This window comes from Poecilia formosa, unplaced genomic scaffold (genome assembly GCF_000485575.1).
Source record: "Poecilia formosa unplaced genomic scaffold, Poecilia_formosa-5.1.2 Scaffold60, whole genome shotgun sequence".
NCBI classification, from domain to species: domain Eukaryota; kingdom Metazoa; phylum Chordata; class Actinopteri; order Cyprinodontiformes; family Poeciliidae; genus Poecilia; species Poecilia formosa.
Genome location: NW_006799999.1, coordinates 999,590 through 1,011,267, shown reverse-complemented (window position 1 = coordinate 1,011,267; position 11,678 = coordinate 999,590).

Here is an 11,678-nt window from a genome sequence, read left to right as displayed (position 1 = left end):
GACCTGACAGAGGGAAGAAGTGTCCCCATTTTGTTTTTCTTCCACTTTGTTGTATATACAACAATACTGTGTAATGCATCAACATTTCTAAGAACTATTACAAGATTAGATTCTGCTTATTTACCTTGATGATGTGTGCGTGAGTAAGAAACTTCAACTGAATCAGTAAATGGCACAGAGAAACATTGAGCAAATAACTTGGTCTGCTAAATTCCACTAATAAAAGGATTTCCTTATCTAATCATGATTGCTTCTGGGAAATGATTGTCAACAGCATTATAAGACAACTTTTTAGAAATGACTGTGAATCAGTGTTTTAGTGTTTCGGGAGGAAGAGCGGTAGTTGCCATTTGAGTTGCTCCAGCTTCTCCCCTGTACATGTTGAAGTGTCCCTGAACAAATGCCCTGGACCTTACGTTGCCCCTGACCCAGGATTTATGTGCTTGGTCTGTAGTGTAAAAACTCCTTTCAGCGTTTAAGACTGGAAAAGCTGGAAAACCACTGGCAGGAATTTACAAATAATTCTTAAATATTGTCCAAATCGATAATAAGCCAATGAAATATGCATCCATCTAGAAAATGTATCCAACTTTAGAAACAGTTGGATACATGTATTTTCACTTGAAAATTGTCTGGTTGTTACTATGCATCCATAACTCTTCCATTATGCTGATAGATGAGGGTTTTGGTCATAAGTTTAAAGCTGGCTTCCATTAAGATGTTTTCAGAGAAAATGTAAATATTTACATTATTTTGGATAACGGATTAATAGGAAAATATTGAGGCTGTATTAAAGCACAGAAAGGAAGCGTTTCTTTGCCTTGGCTCTTCAGGATAGGTTTTTCTGAAACATGCTGGATTAAAGCTCTTTGCATCTTGACTTATCTGGTTTTTGGTTAAATTTCACCTAATGTTCATCCATTTGTAATTCATCTTCATATTTCCTGGTGATGTTGGAATCATGGGACTAATTTACCCCAGTGTGGTAATTATGCAAAGGCACTCGGTACTGGAAGTGCACAAAGGAGGCTTTTACGGCAGTATTTTTGTCTCGATGAGGAAGTTGTTCATGCAAATGTCCACATCTGTGGTAAATTACACAAAACTTCCCAACTCATCTCACCCGGCTGGCTTTGCTTTCACTCTGCCACAATTTGACATCTAGACAGAGGGGGGGGGAAAAGCATGAATATTTTTTTACAAAGGTGCAATCTAGGTCATAGACAAGAGGCAGTTTTAACTGTGTAACTTCCATCGCCCCTTGCCTAATCGTTATTTTACGGTTCACTGTGACCCTGGTCTTTTGTAAGAGAGGGTTCACTTCCCCAAAGGCACAGTGGAAACATTTTTCAATTTGTGACATCCTCCATCTGTTTGGCAGGACAGATCCAGCACGACCTATTTAAATACCACAAGTGAAGTAAGGTGGAAACGGCAGAAGGGCAAACAAAATGGGCAGGTCCCACAGGCTAAAAGGCACTTGTTTAAATTTAACTTGAGCTGAAAGAAACTGATCGATTGTGTGGGACACCGTTTACAGAGCCGCAGTATCAAGCATTCCTCACAGTGCAACGGCTGGTCTTTCCCCACTTAAACTATTACAGAAAGTATTCTGTTTATATATTAAATCATTAAATTTTCCATTGACTTGTCAGATGTTCATTTGCCCTTTTAGTTCACAAGAATAGAAATATCTACTGCTTGGGAAAACAAAATTATCCTGAAACGCTTAGTTAAAGGCTGACAACCGCATGCAACATCAGCTCTGTGCATTTGTGGAGGAAACTCCAAAGCAGTAGCCTGCCAGTAGTGTTTTTGAACTTTCAAGTGGTTTGAAGTAGTGCAGGGATATATATGGAAGTATGTATTTTCTAAGGGTTTCTCTTGCTGAGTGGAAAATCTTGACCTTGGTCTTCACTGAAGAATCTGAAAAATGTTAAACTCATTACTTCCTTTGGGTATAAAGCAGTTCAACTTGGTTATTTTACACAGGAGACCCGTTGAGATGCCCTGAAGTTGTTTACTAGATGAAAAATGTTTTGTTTTTTTTTTCTATGTAGAACCTTTTTGTGTGACTGGCCACTAGCAATGCAGACTTCTGTCAAACCTCCTATCCTTGTCTGTGAAGAAACCTCATTTTGGGTTGATCTTATCATGAGCAGATCTGCAGTACCTTTTAGCATCTTCTTTTTTACTTTCTCAGATTTCACACAAAGATTTCCTAAGAGGTTTTAGCACCAGATTTTGATCATGTATGCATGGCCTGCAGAATGAAAGGGAAAGCAGTTTGATACAAAAATGCTACCAATGTGGCTTTTTTTGTCTTTGCTCTGCTTATGAAAGAAAAGTATGATGACATGAGGAAACAGTTTAAAACCGCGAATGTGGTCGAAACTGTGCCCATCATTCGTCTCTTGATTCATGAACCAACATGTGGCTGTCCCAGGAAGAGGAGATGGGCGGGGCTTTGCCTTGCAGCTATCCATGTCGTGCAAGGGAAACCTCACTAACATTATCCAGAGCCCAATCAGCCAGGACTACACTCCTAGCTCCAAAAAAAAAAAAAAAAAAGAATCTAATGTGGAATGTGTTATGATTCCTCACTTGAGTTGTGATCATAACTGAATATGAAGTTTAGTGTCCATTTCCAGGTTATAGAAGTGGAGTACTTTTCAAAACCCTCAGTTGGCTCACTGAGGCTGTACTGTGGCCAGGCTTCGATGGTTTGTCCTTTAAACGTGCTTAGCTGAGCGGTGCCTCGTTTTGCATGTTGACTCGAATCATTTGATGTCTTTCCAAAAGTAGAAATCCATCCAGTATCGTGATGTTTTTATAGAGAAGCAGCTGTTAAGCCAGACAAAGTAACTACTGTTTATCTATCCCGGCTCTGACAGTTATCTGGGCCTCTGAATTGAATGTTTCTAACTTATGTCTTGGTTCTTAAACATAATAAATTAACTTTCAAAGACATTTTGGAATACCTCTAACATTTTGTAAAACAAACAAAAATGGCAACAGCTTTTCATAAATCTCTGTAATGGCATCAAAGTGCTTCTTTCACTCAGATTCCTTCTGTTACAATAAACTGAACAATTTGTAATATCTGATAATTGCAACATGAATTACAAAATGTAGTTTTTAGATTATATTTGAGTGGAATGCTGTCCAAATTAACCTTGCCTTATGTAAAAAAAAAAAAAAATAAATTCTTGTGCCACTCTTGGTAGCAGCAACAGCAGCATTTTTATTTGCATTTGTCTGTATAGACTGTGCCTCTCCTCGACCATTTGTTTGTTTTTTAGGCCATTCGGAAGTGGTTTTTGTCTTTTAGATCATCGTTATGCTAAAGAATCCCTATTTATATGTTGTTCTATGTTCTTCAATGACGTCTTTGAGACAGCAGTATATTTTATTGGGTCATTCATGGGATAGTTTATCACAATGCCATGTTTTTTTGTTTTTTTTCCCCCCTTTGTCTTCATCTCTGGATAATGGCTTGCACTGTATTTTTATTATGTCCAAAAACCTTAAATGGTATTTTAACCACTCTCAAATGAATAGATACCAATAAGTTTAACTAGAGCCACTTGTTTGACAAAAACATAAGAAATGTGTAACGATGAGTACAAGAAGGGTCATCTAGAGATTGAAAAATCTCAATATCTCGTTCTATCAAAATATATTTGATTCTTTACATCACTGTTTTGTTCTTCAGGGACATTTTTATTTTAGTTTGTTCATAAAGGTCTGTACATACATCTTGAACCAACTCTTACTATTTAACAGGTACACAAAAACCAAACAGGTTGATGGTGTGCATCAAGGGCAGAATGTCTTTATATCCCTGAAAGCTTATGCTAAACACTGTTGAAGATTTTAGGTTATAATAAATTTTGGAAAATCTCTGGCTCTATCTTCTTCTCATGGATCCCAGGTTCTCCCGGCGGGCCGAAGTGAAGCCACACAGAAAACGATAATGAGCGCAGACGTCACAGAATTTCAGAGTTTAACCCAATAGAAGACAACGCATAAAATTACAACAGAAACTGCAGATCAACAGAGACATGCATTCATTTACCCGAGACAAATGGAAAAAAAGAAGAAAGAAAACCAAAGACGTCTTTGGAGAATTGCAAGAGCAAATCTAATTTGTTACTCCTGTGTAGAAACTTTTATAGTAAAAGCGTATTCTTCTCTTTTAATTTATTCAAATAAGGCATACCTCTGCTTGACCAACTGGAAGCTGTCTTGGACCCTCTTAAAAGTTAGAAACTCCCTACAATTTGCTTCCAATATCAAAGGCCATTTGTCCCCTTTGTTTAAACAGTGGAAGCAGAGACTCTCCTCTACTGGCCTGGACTCCTGCTGTTTTATGGCTTTTCACAGATCAGGGTGAAAGCTGGAACTTCTCCTGATTGTTTCCCACATAGACAAAGGGTAGTTGAAAAGATCTTAGCAAACAATCTGCTGTAACTACAGGTAAAATAAGTCAATAGGGCAGAATAAGTTATTAATCTGAAAACTATAATTAGGCTATTTCAATCAAGACATGTTAAGTTTTAAAACTAGCATATTTTAAATTTATTTTCTTAACACCAATATTTAAAAGGCAATTGCACTCCAGCAATGAACCAGGAGTTTGAATCCTGTCTAACCTCCAGGGTCCTTTTCTGATGGGAGCCATTTTTTCCTTTGAAATATGTTGAACAAAGTACACACTTATAATTCACAAGATCGAATTACAGCTGAAATTAATGTGACATTAGTCAAAGTCCTATAGGCCCACTTGCACTCACGGCGGATGATGAGATGGCTCATCGGTGGGACTTTGAATTGGGTATTTCACGTCTTGCCCTTTTAAACAGCCTTGAGAGGGAGGGAGAAGGGAGCTGCACTTCTTGTGAAAGGAAGCCTGCTGCAGCAACAGCAGGGAAGGAGGATGCTCCCTCTCTTCCTCTCTATTCCCTGCCGCTGATTAATGCTGGCAGCCTTTTACCTTTTAGTTCACCGGCTCAGTGCAAGGCTCAGCTTTGTCACTGGGAGCTGCACCAATCTCCGGTCTGCTGCTGGGCGCCGAGAGAAGCTCAGCAGAGACTGGCGACATTTACGTGCTCCCTCCACAACAACTAAAACCACAGCAGACAGAAAAAAGCTTTTTGGTCAGATGTCGAAGGAAAGTCCTTGCAGGAGATGGATAGTGAGTCAAGGTTCCCGGTTTGTAGCTACTCCTGGCTGCTAGTATGTCATGCAGTTTTCAAGTGTTTCCGAATAGTGTTTGTTTTTTTGTCAGTTAAAACAATAAAGATGAGTCAGAAATTGGCAATTTGACATTTTTAGCTAATTCACTTCATCACTGTTTACTCATTTTATTAACTGATTCCTGCTTAGTTAGTTTCTTAAACAATCATTCACAAAATGCCACACAATAAGAGTTCTGATTTAAAAAAAAAAAAAAGCTATGAATGCAAAAAATTGTCTTGGTGGGTTTTAATATGAAACAAGCTTACAGTATGGTCAGTTTTCCATAGAGAAATGGGTTTTAGCTCCAATGTGTTATTATATTCTGCCTCTCTGTACATTCCCTGAATTCTAACACAAACATGTAGTGGCTTGATAACCTGTCATTTCTGGTTTAAGACCAGGAAATTATACCAGCAAACCACTCTGACTGTAAAACATGAGGCAGTCTGCAAAAAAAAAAAAAGTCTGCGAAATGTCTGAGAGTTTCAGATGACTGAGAGTCCCAGAGTGTCACAGCTCACAAGATTGAAGTTTTTGAATGATGGATTGTGACGTAAAAAAAAAGAGGGTTTTGTGAGATTTCTGATGCATAGACAAGAGGAATAGAGGGAGCTTGTTTTCTTATGAAGATGTCAGTACAATTTGCAGAACTAGAACTATTTAACGATCCATAACTTTTCACAATAACAAAACAGACATTCATATGGAAAGTTACTCTTTACCCGTGCACCGTTCTAAGAAGTGTTAATGATTTAAAAATCAGCATGGGTCAATAATACTTTGATTGCATGGAAACGCAAACTGTTGTGTGTTCAGGCGGTAACCAAGCACTGTCGTCCTGCACTGTGATGCTACAGAATGTGTGCTTTGCATTAGGCGACTCTTGTAATGCTTTAATCAAACAGTGAAGTGTTTACTCTGGAATCGGGACAAATATATTTTTAAAAGGCTTTACAAGAACTAAGGTGGATCATGTTCTCCATTTCAAAGTATCTCTGATTACCAACTATCAGATAACTACTGAGAAAATCTCCATAATATATCCGTCACTAGAATAAATCTGGGTGGCAAACAAAGGTGCTTTTTTTGTTTTTTGTATTTTTATTTGTCTTTGCTAATCTTCAACGTATTTTGCTTTTTTTTTTTTTCTTTTTGACTGCAGTGATTTGTCAAAATCTGAATTTAAAGAAATGAGACGAGCACACTGTCGCTTGGGGGAAATATTTTAATTCCCCCATGCTGGAGGGTTTCAATATGGTTAATACTGCAGTATCTAAGTCGTATTTGAGACTCTGGTTATGGCTCTCTAAAATTAATTTTCTTCTTGTCCTTCTATCAATAAAGTTTATCACATTTCTGTAACAAGGTACAGTATATCAGTCGAAGTGCTTCACATCATAAAAAGACAAAGTCACAGAAGACGCCACACAGTCAAAACTGAGAAAAACCAGTAAACTTTACATTTTGCCAAGTGCCATCGTTGCACATCAAGGTGTTGGTCAATGTTTTCATTATGGTGAATTGCTACTATCCTTTGGATCCTCGTCCTGCTGCAGACCAAAGTGTGATTGGGCTGAAGTTCCTAATAGCTGAAAAGTTTGTCAAGATTTTCTGTTGGAGTGGATACTCACCCCCACCCCTCAACACACACTTACGGAAAGTCATCCAGCAATGACCCCTAAAGTCTTGCACTGCCACCTCCTTGTTTGACTCTCTGCATGATGGTCTGTTTCTGTTTTAGGTCATATGTAATGAGTCACACGCCTTCCAGAAAAGTCCACTTTTGTCTCTCAGTCCACAGATAATTTTCTCTAACGTCTTGGGGATCATCGATGTGTTTTGGTAAATGTGAGATGGAACTTTATGCTCTTTGTGGTTAGCTGTGGTTTTCATCTTGGAGCTCTGCCATGGGGACTGGTTTGGCCAGTCTCTCTTTCTCACTCTTCTGGGTTGTTGACTGACTTTCTGGTCCAATCGTTGATGCTCTCTTTGAATGCTTTTCGTCAGCCTTTCTTGGGAAGTTTCACCACTGCTGGATCTTTTCTCCAGTTGTGATTTATGGCTCTTACTGTGAGCCTCTGTAGTCTGAAAGTGTTAGAAATAGTTTTATAAACTTTTCCAGACCAATGGCTCACAATCCTTCTGTTTTTCTACTGTTCTCTGAATCATTTTCTCTTTTCTGAAGTGTTGCTTTGATGATCAGGCATTGGTTTAGCTCGTAAAATTAAGCTCAGCTTCCTACAAAATATAACTTAATTGCAAGACATAATTTAACAAGGGAGTCATTGTCATTTTCCAGGGACCTAGTTGGTTTTTATAGCTTCTTACTTTGATTTAAATTTAAAAATTGTTTTCTGTAGTTAGCGATATTGTTCAATATAATCAGTTTGATGATCTGAACAGTTTCGGAATGATGGCCTTCAAAACCAGATGAAATCTCTAAAAGAGCAAATACTTTTTCACAGCACTCTACAGGGTAAATTAAACTGAAGGGTCACACTGCGTTTAATCACGTCTCTTGCCAATGTTCTCATGATTTTCAATAAATAGTTGCATTTTGAGCCTTAAGTAAACAGAAATGAATGAGCATAAGTGAGCATGCATGACTGAAGTTGAGCAAATGAGATGTCAAGATTGCAGTGGTTCAAAAAAAGACTACTTTGGCTGAAGACCAAGATGTACCAAAAGTAGTTTTTCCTGCTTTCTCACAACAGCAGATCTTTGAATGGTTGTGGGCCAAGAACATGTTTCAAGATGTCTTTCCCGTTCCTGTTTAGATTCAATTCAGTTCAGAGTCAACCCCCTTTAACTACTATTAACAAAAATGGAGAATTAAATACAACTTTTTTATATACAAGGATGGACATTTAAACGTTTCAAAAAGTAATTTGCATGCAATCCAAATGTCTTCAGGACACCAGTCTTTGTGAATGCTTTTCACTTCTGAGTGGGAAATCAAAAGAAGCTGCAAAAATGTAGACTGTAAATCAGAAAATGCACGTGGATACACCTGGATGCACGTATAAAAGTAACATCGACACCACAGGTATAAAATCTGTACAACATTTTGGTGATGCGCAGTAAATATATAAGATTTAAACATGTGTGAAATCCATCCATCCAGTTTCTTTGCCAACTTATACATGCAAGGTAGAAGGGGAAGCTGGTGCCCCTCTGCAGTAGTTATTGGGTGAGAAACGGGTTACACTCTGGACAGGTCGTCGGTCTGTCAAAGGACAAACAGCCATGCACTCATTCCTAATTTAGATTACAATAGTAACACAGAGAGCAGTTCACCCAACAGTCCTGGTTTTGGACTGTGTGGAGGAAGCTGGAGTACCCAGAGAGAGCCCAGACAGGAACAGGGAGAATGCACAAACTCTGGCATCCTGCATGTTTTAGTTCTCTCCCTGGTCTACTGCACCTGGATCAAATGATGGCTCATCAGAAGGCCTGAGAGGAACATTGATTTGCTGAGAAGGTTGTTACTACAACCAGGGAGAGAATTAAAACATGCAGGATGCATGTTTCTAGTTTAAGTTGATAATCTGTCTTTCTAGGGGCTCACAGACTGAGCATAGCCATGAACTTTCATTAGGCAATCCTTGAAAATTAAGATTTAAAAATCAAGACAAAGATGTGACTAGTTCCTATACTAGCCTGTATGCTAAGGACATACATGCATGTTCTGTGTAAAGCAACAGTTATTGTGCTGGATAATTTTAACATAGCAGTTTGATTAATTCGCATATTAGCTGTCAAATTTAACACAAAATGTGTTATATAGACACATTACAGTGTTGGGATTTGACTAGACTTGTGCTGAAAATGATCACATCTGTTTAGAGTTGCACTTTTTTCACCTATGCTTCCAATGAATATGTAAAATGTGTAGCTAGGCAACATAAATATATAGACACATTTCTCAAACATGACGAGACTTGATGTTTCACAACAGCTTTTCGTGTTACGCCCACGTAAAAAGTATTTTTAGACAGAGCAGCATATGTGACAAGATAAGACAAACAGTGATAGAAGCTTCAAAAAAGAAAATATGGGTAGAAGAACTTTTTAGTTCACGCTCGCTTTAGATAAACTAGCTCTATCTCGAGCAGCTAGAATCCAAAGACTATTAAAGTAGCTTATTAAAACAATCAACCATAAGTTAGGAGAACCAAACTTCCTCTTTTTGTTTTTTTTTTTACACTTTTGCTGTGTTACTTGAAGCTTCTATCAGGGGTGTCCAAGTCCAGCCCTCAAGAGCTACAACCCAGAGACTTTTAGATGGACCGCTTCTCCAACACACCAAATGAATGGCTCATCAGCAGGCTTCTGCAGAACTGAGTTAGCAGCTACAAGTTGAAGGGTGGGAGCACTCAAGGACAAGACCTGGGCACAGTTTGATTCTTTATATTAAAATGTATTATTGAGACAAAACGTTCAGTTGTTGATGTGAAAACTTTCTGAACTAGTTTTTAGAGTCGGTAAATTGTCAGATTAACCACTTCACAAGAAAAAAAAAAACTTCAACTGTTTATTTTTTCTCTCTTAAATACATCTTTATATTACACTAAGTACTCTTTTGCTATGTCACACAACTGAAAATATAATGTACAATGTTTAACCTGTTGTGCTGGTGCTGTGAGACTTTGGGTTGTAAAAAGAAACTAAAAAAGCGGAAAATCATGCCTGCTTTAATTTGATTAACTTGTTAGAAAAAAAAAAAAGCAACTATAGAGTCAACCTTAACCAAAAACTTTGACTCTGAAAAGGACGTTTTACATGAAATGAAAGAATGTTTTCACATTCAGCATCCATCCTACTTTCTCCTCTGCTCCCACACACCTGATCTATACAAAGACAAACAGAGCTTGAATTATTTATTCATGCACACCTCTCTGTGTGAACAGCGTGCCGAGTCTGTATACTGAAGGAGTTGGAATTAAAAAAGGCAAACAGAGTTAAACACAAGCGGGTCGCCATGAGCTCTAGATGGAGACTGGGAGGGAAAGTGTGAAGGATTTAGCACATGGAGGCTGATATAAGGAAGGCCAGCAGGCTGGCGTTATCTGCAGCTCTGTAATTTGGCTAATTTGGCTCCCTTCTTCTGTCTCCCTCCTGCGCTTTGTGTACGCAGAAGTGTTTGTGTGTGTGCGCATGTGTATATGTGCGAGAGCATTAATAGCATTTGGTGATAAGAGTTTTCTTCAAAAGAGAAAATAGCATGCAGTGAGTGAAATGTGCTTGGGAGGTGTTTTATCGGCAGCGACACAAATCTCTTTCACAGGGGACAGAAAATGTGATTGTGGGAGAAACTCTCCATCGCTTCAAATGAGCATAAGAAGAAAACAGGAAAATTTAAACCAAGGAAATTTAGCCTTTGAAATGTTTTTAACCAGCATTTATGACTAGATTTAGAAAAAAAACAAATATTTCTGAGCTTGGTTTAAACATGATTTTTTTTTTCATAGTATATTCAAATTTAGAGAAAATGTGCTTAGCCTTGTTTTTTTTTTGTTTTTTTTTTCTTTCTAGTTGAAAATAGAGTGTACTATATCCTGTTTCTGGAGCTGACACTGGGGGAAGAGTTGTGGTCCATCCTTCCTTTTTCCTGTCCAGATGGCAGAATCAGCTGACGGCAGATAGAAAGTCTCTTTTTTAGACATGTCAGTCTTTGAAGCTCCTCAGTACTGTAAATGTGCATGAGGGTTGGTAAAGTAAAGTAACTGTGTGTGTCTGTGTGCCAGAAATTTAGGGAACATGAGCCGTCTATAAAAACAACGTATTTTACAACGGCAGCTTCAAATGCTTCTCTGTGAATGACTAACTCTGCAGCTTCTCTAATATATCTTGTTTTTTTTATTGCACGTTTGTATTTACGTTCACTCTAACACACAAAGGCTTTTTTGTATTAGACTTGATCCTGGGACAGCTTGGATTTCTGCCCCAGGATCCCACAGGAGAAAAGACATTTGATTACTGTACTTGTCAGCCAAAGAGAAGCCCCTCTTCTCCTCCTCCTCCTCCTCCCCCTTCGCTTCCTGCCCAGGGGAGATAAAAAAGACTTCTGTGTTATGCTGCTTTTGAAAAACAGCAACCAAGTTCTCTTCTTCCAGCAAGTTGATGTGATGTAAGCTTTATGTGGACATTCAATATGAATCACTTGAATTCAATGAGCCTTGATTGGGAGACGCTACTGAGGCCTTTTTCTGGGCTTGGTTTAAATTCTGCTAAGTGTGCAAAATAAATAAATAAATAAATAAATAAATAAAAATCATAAAAAAAAGCTTTTCAGTTAAAACACTTTCACCATTTAGCAGCTGATTTAAAATGTAAGCGAAACACGGGAAACGCAAACACGGATGATTCTTTGCCAGATTGTTTATATCTAGATGCAAAATGGTCTCTCTAACTTCCTTTCTTCTTGACTTTTTAAC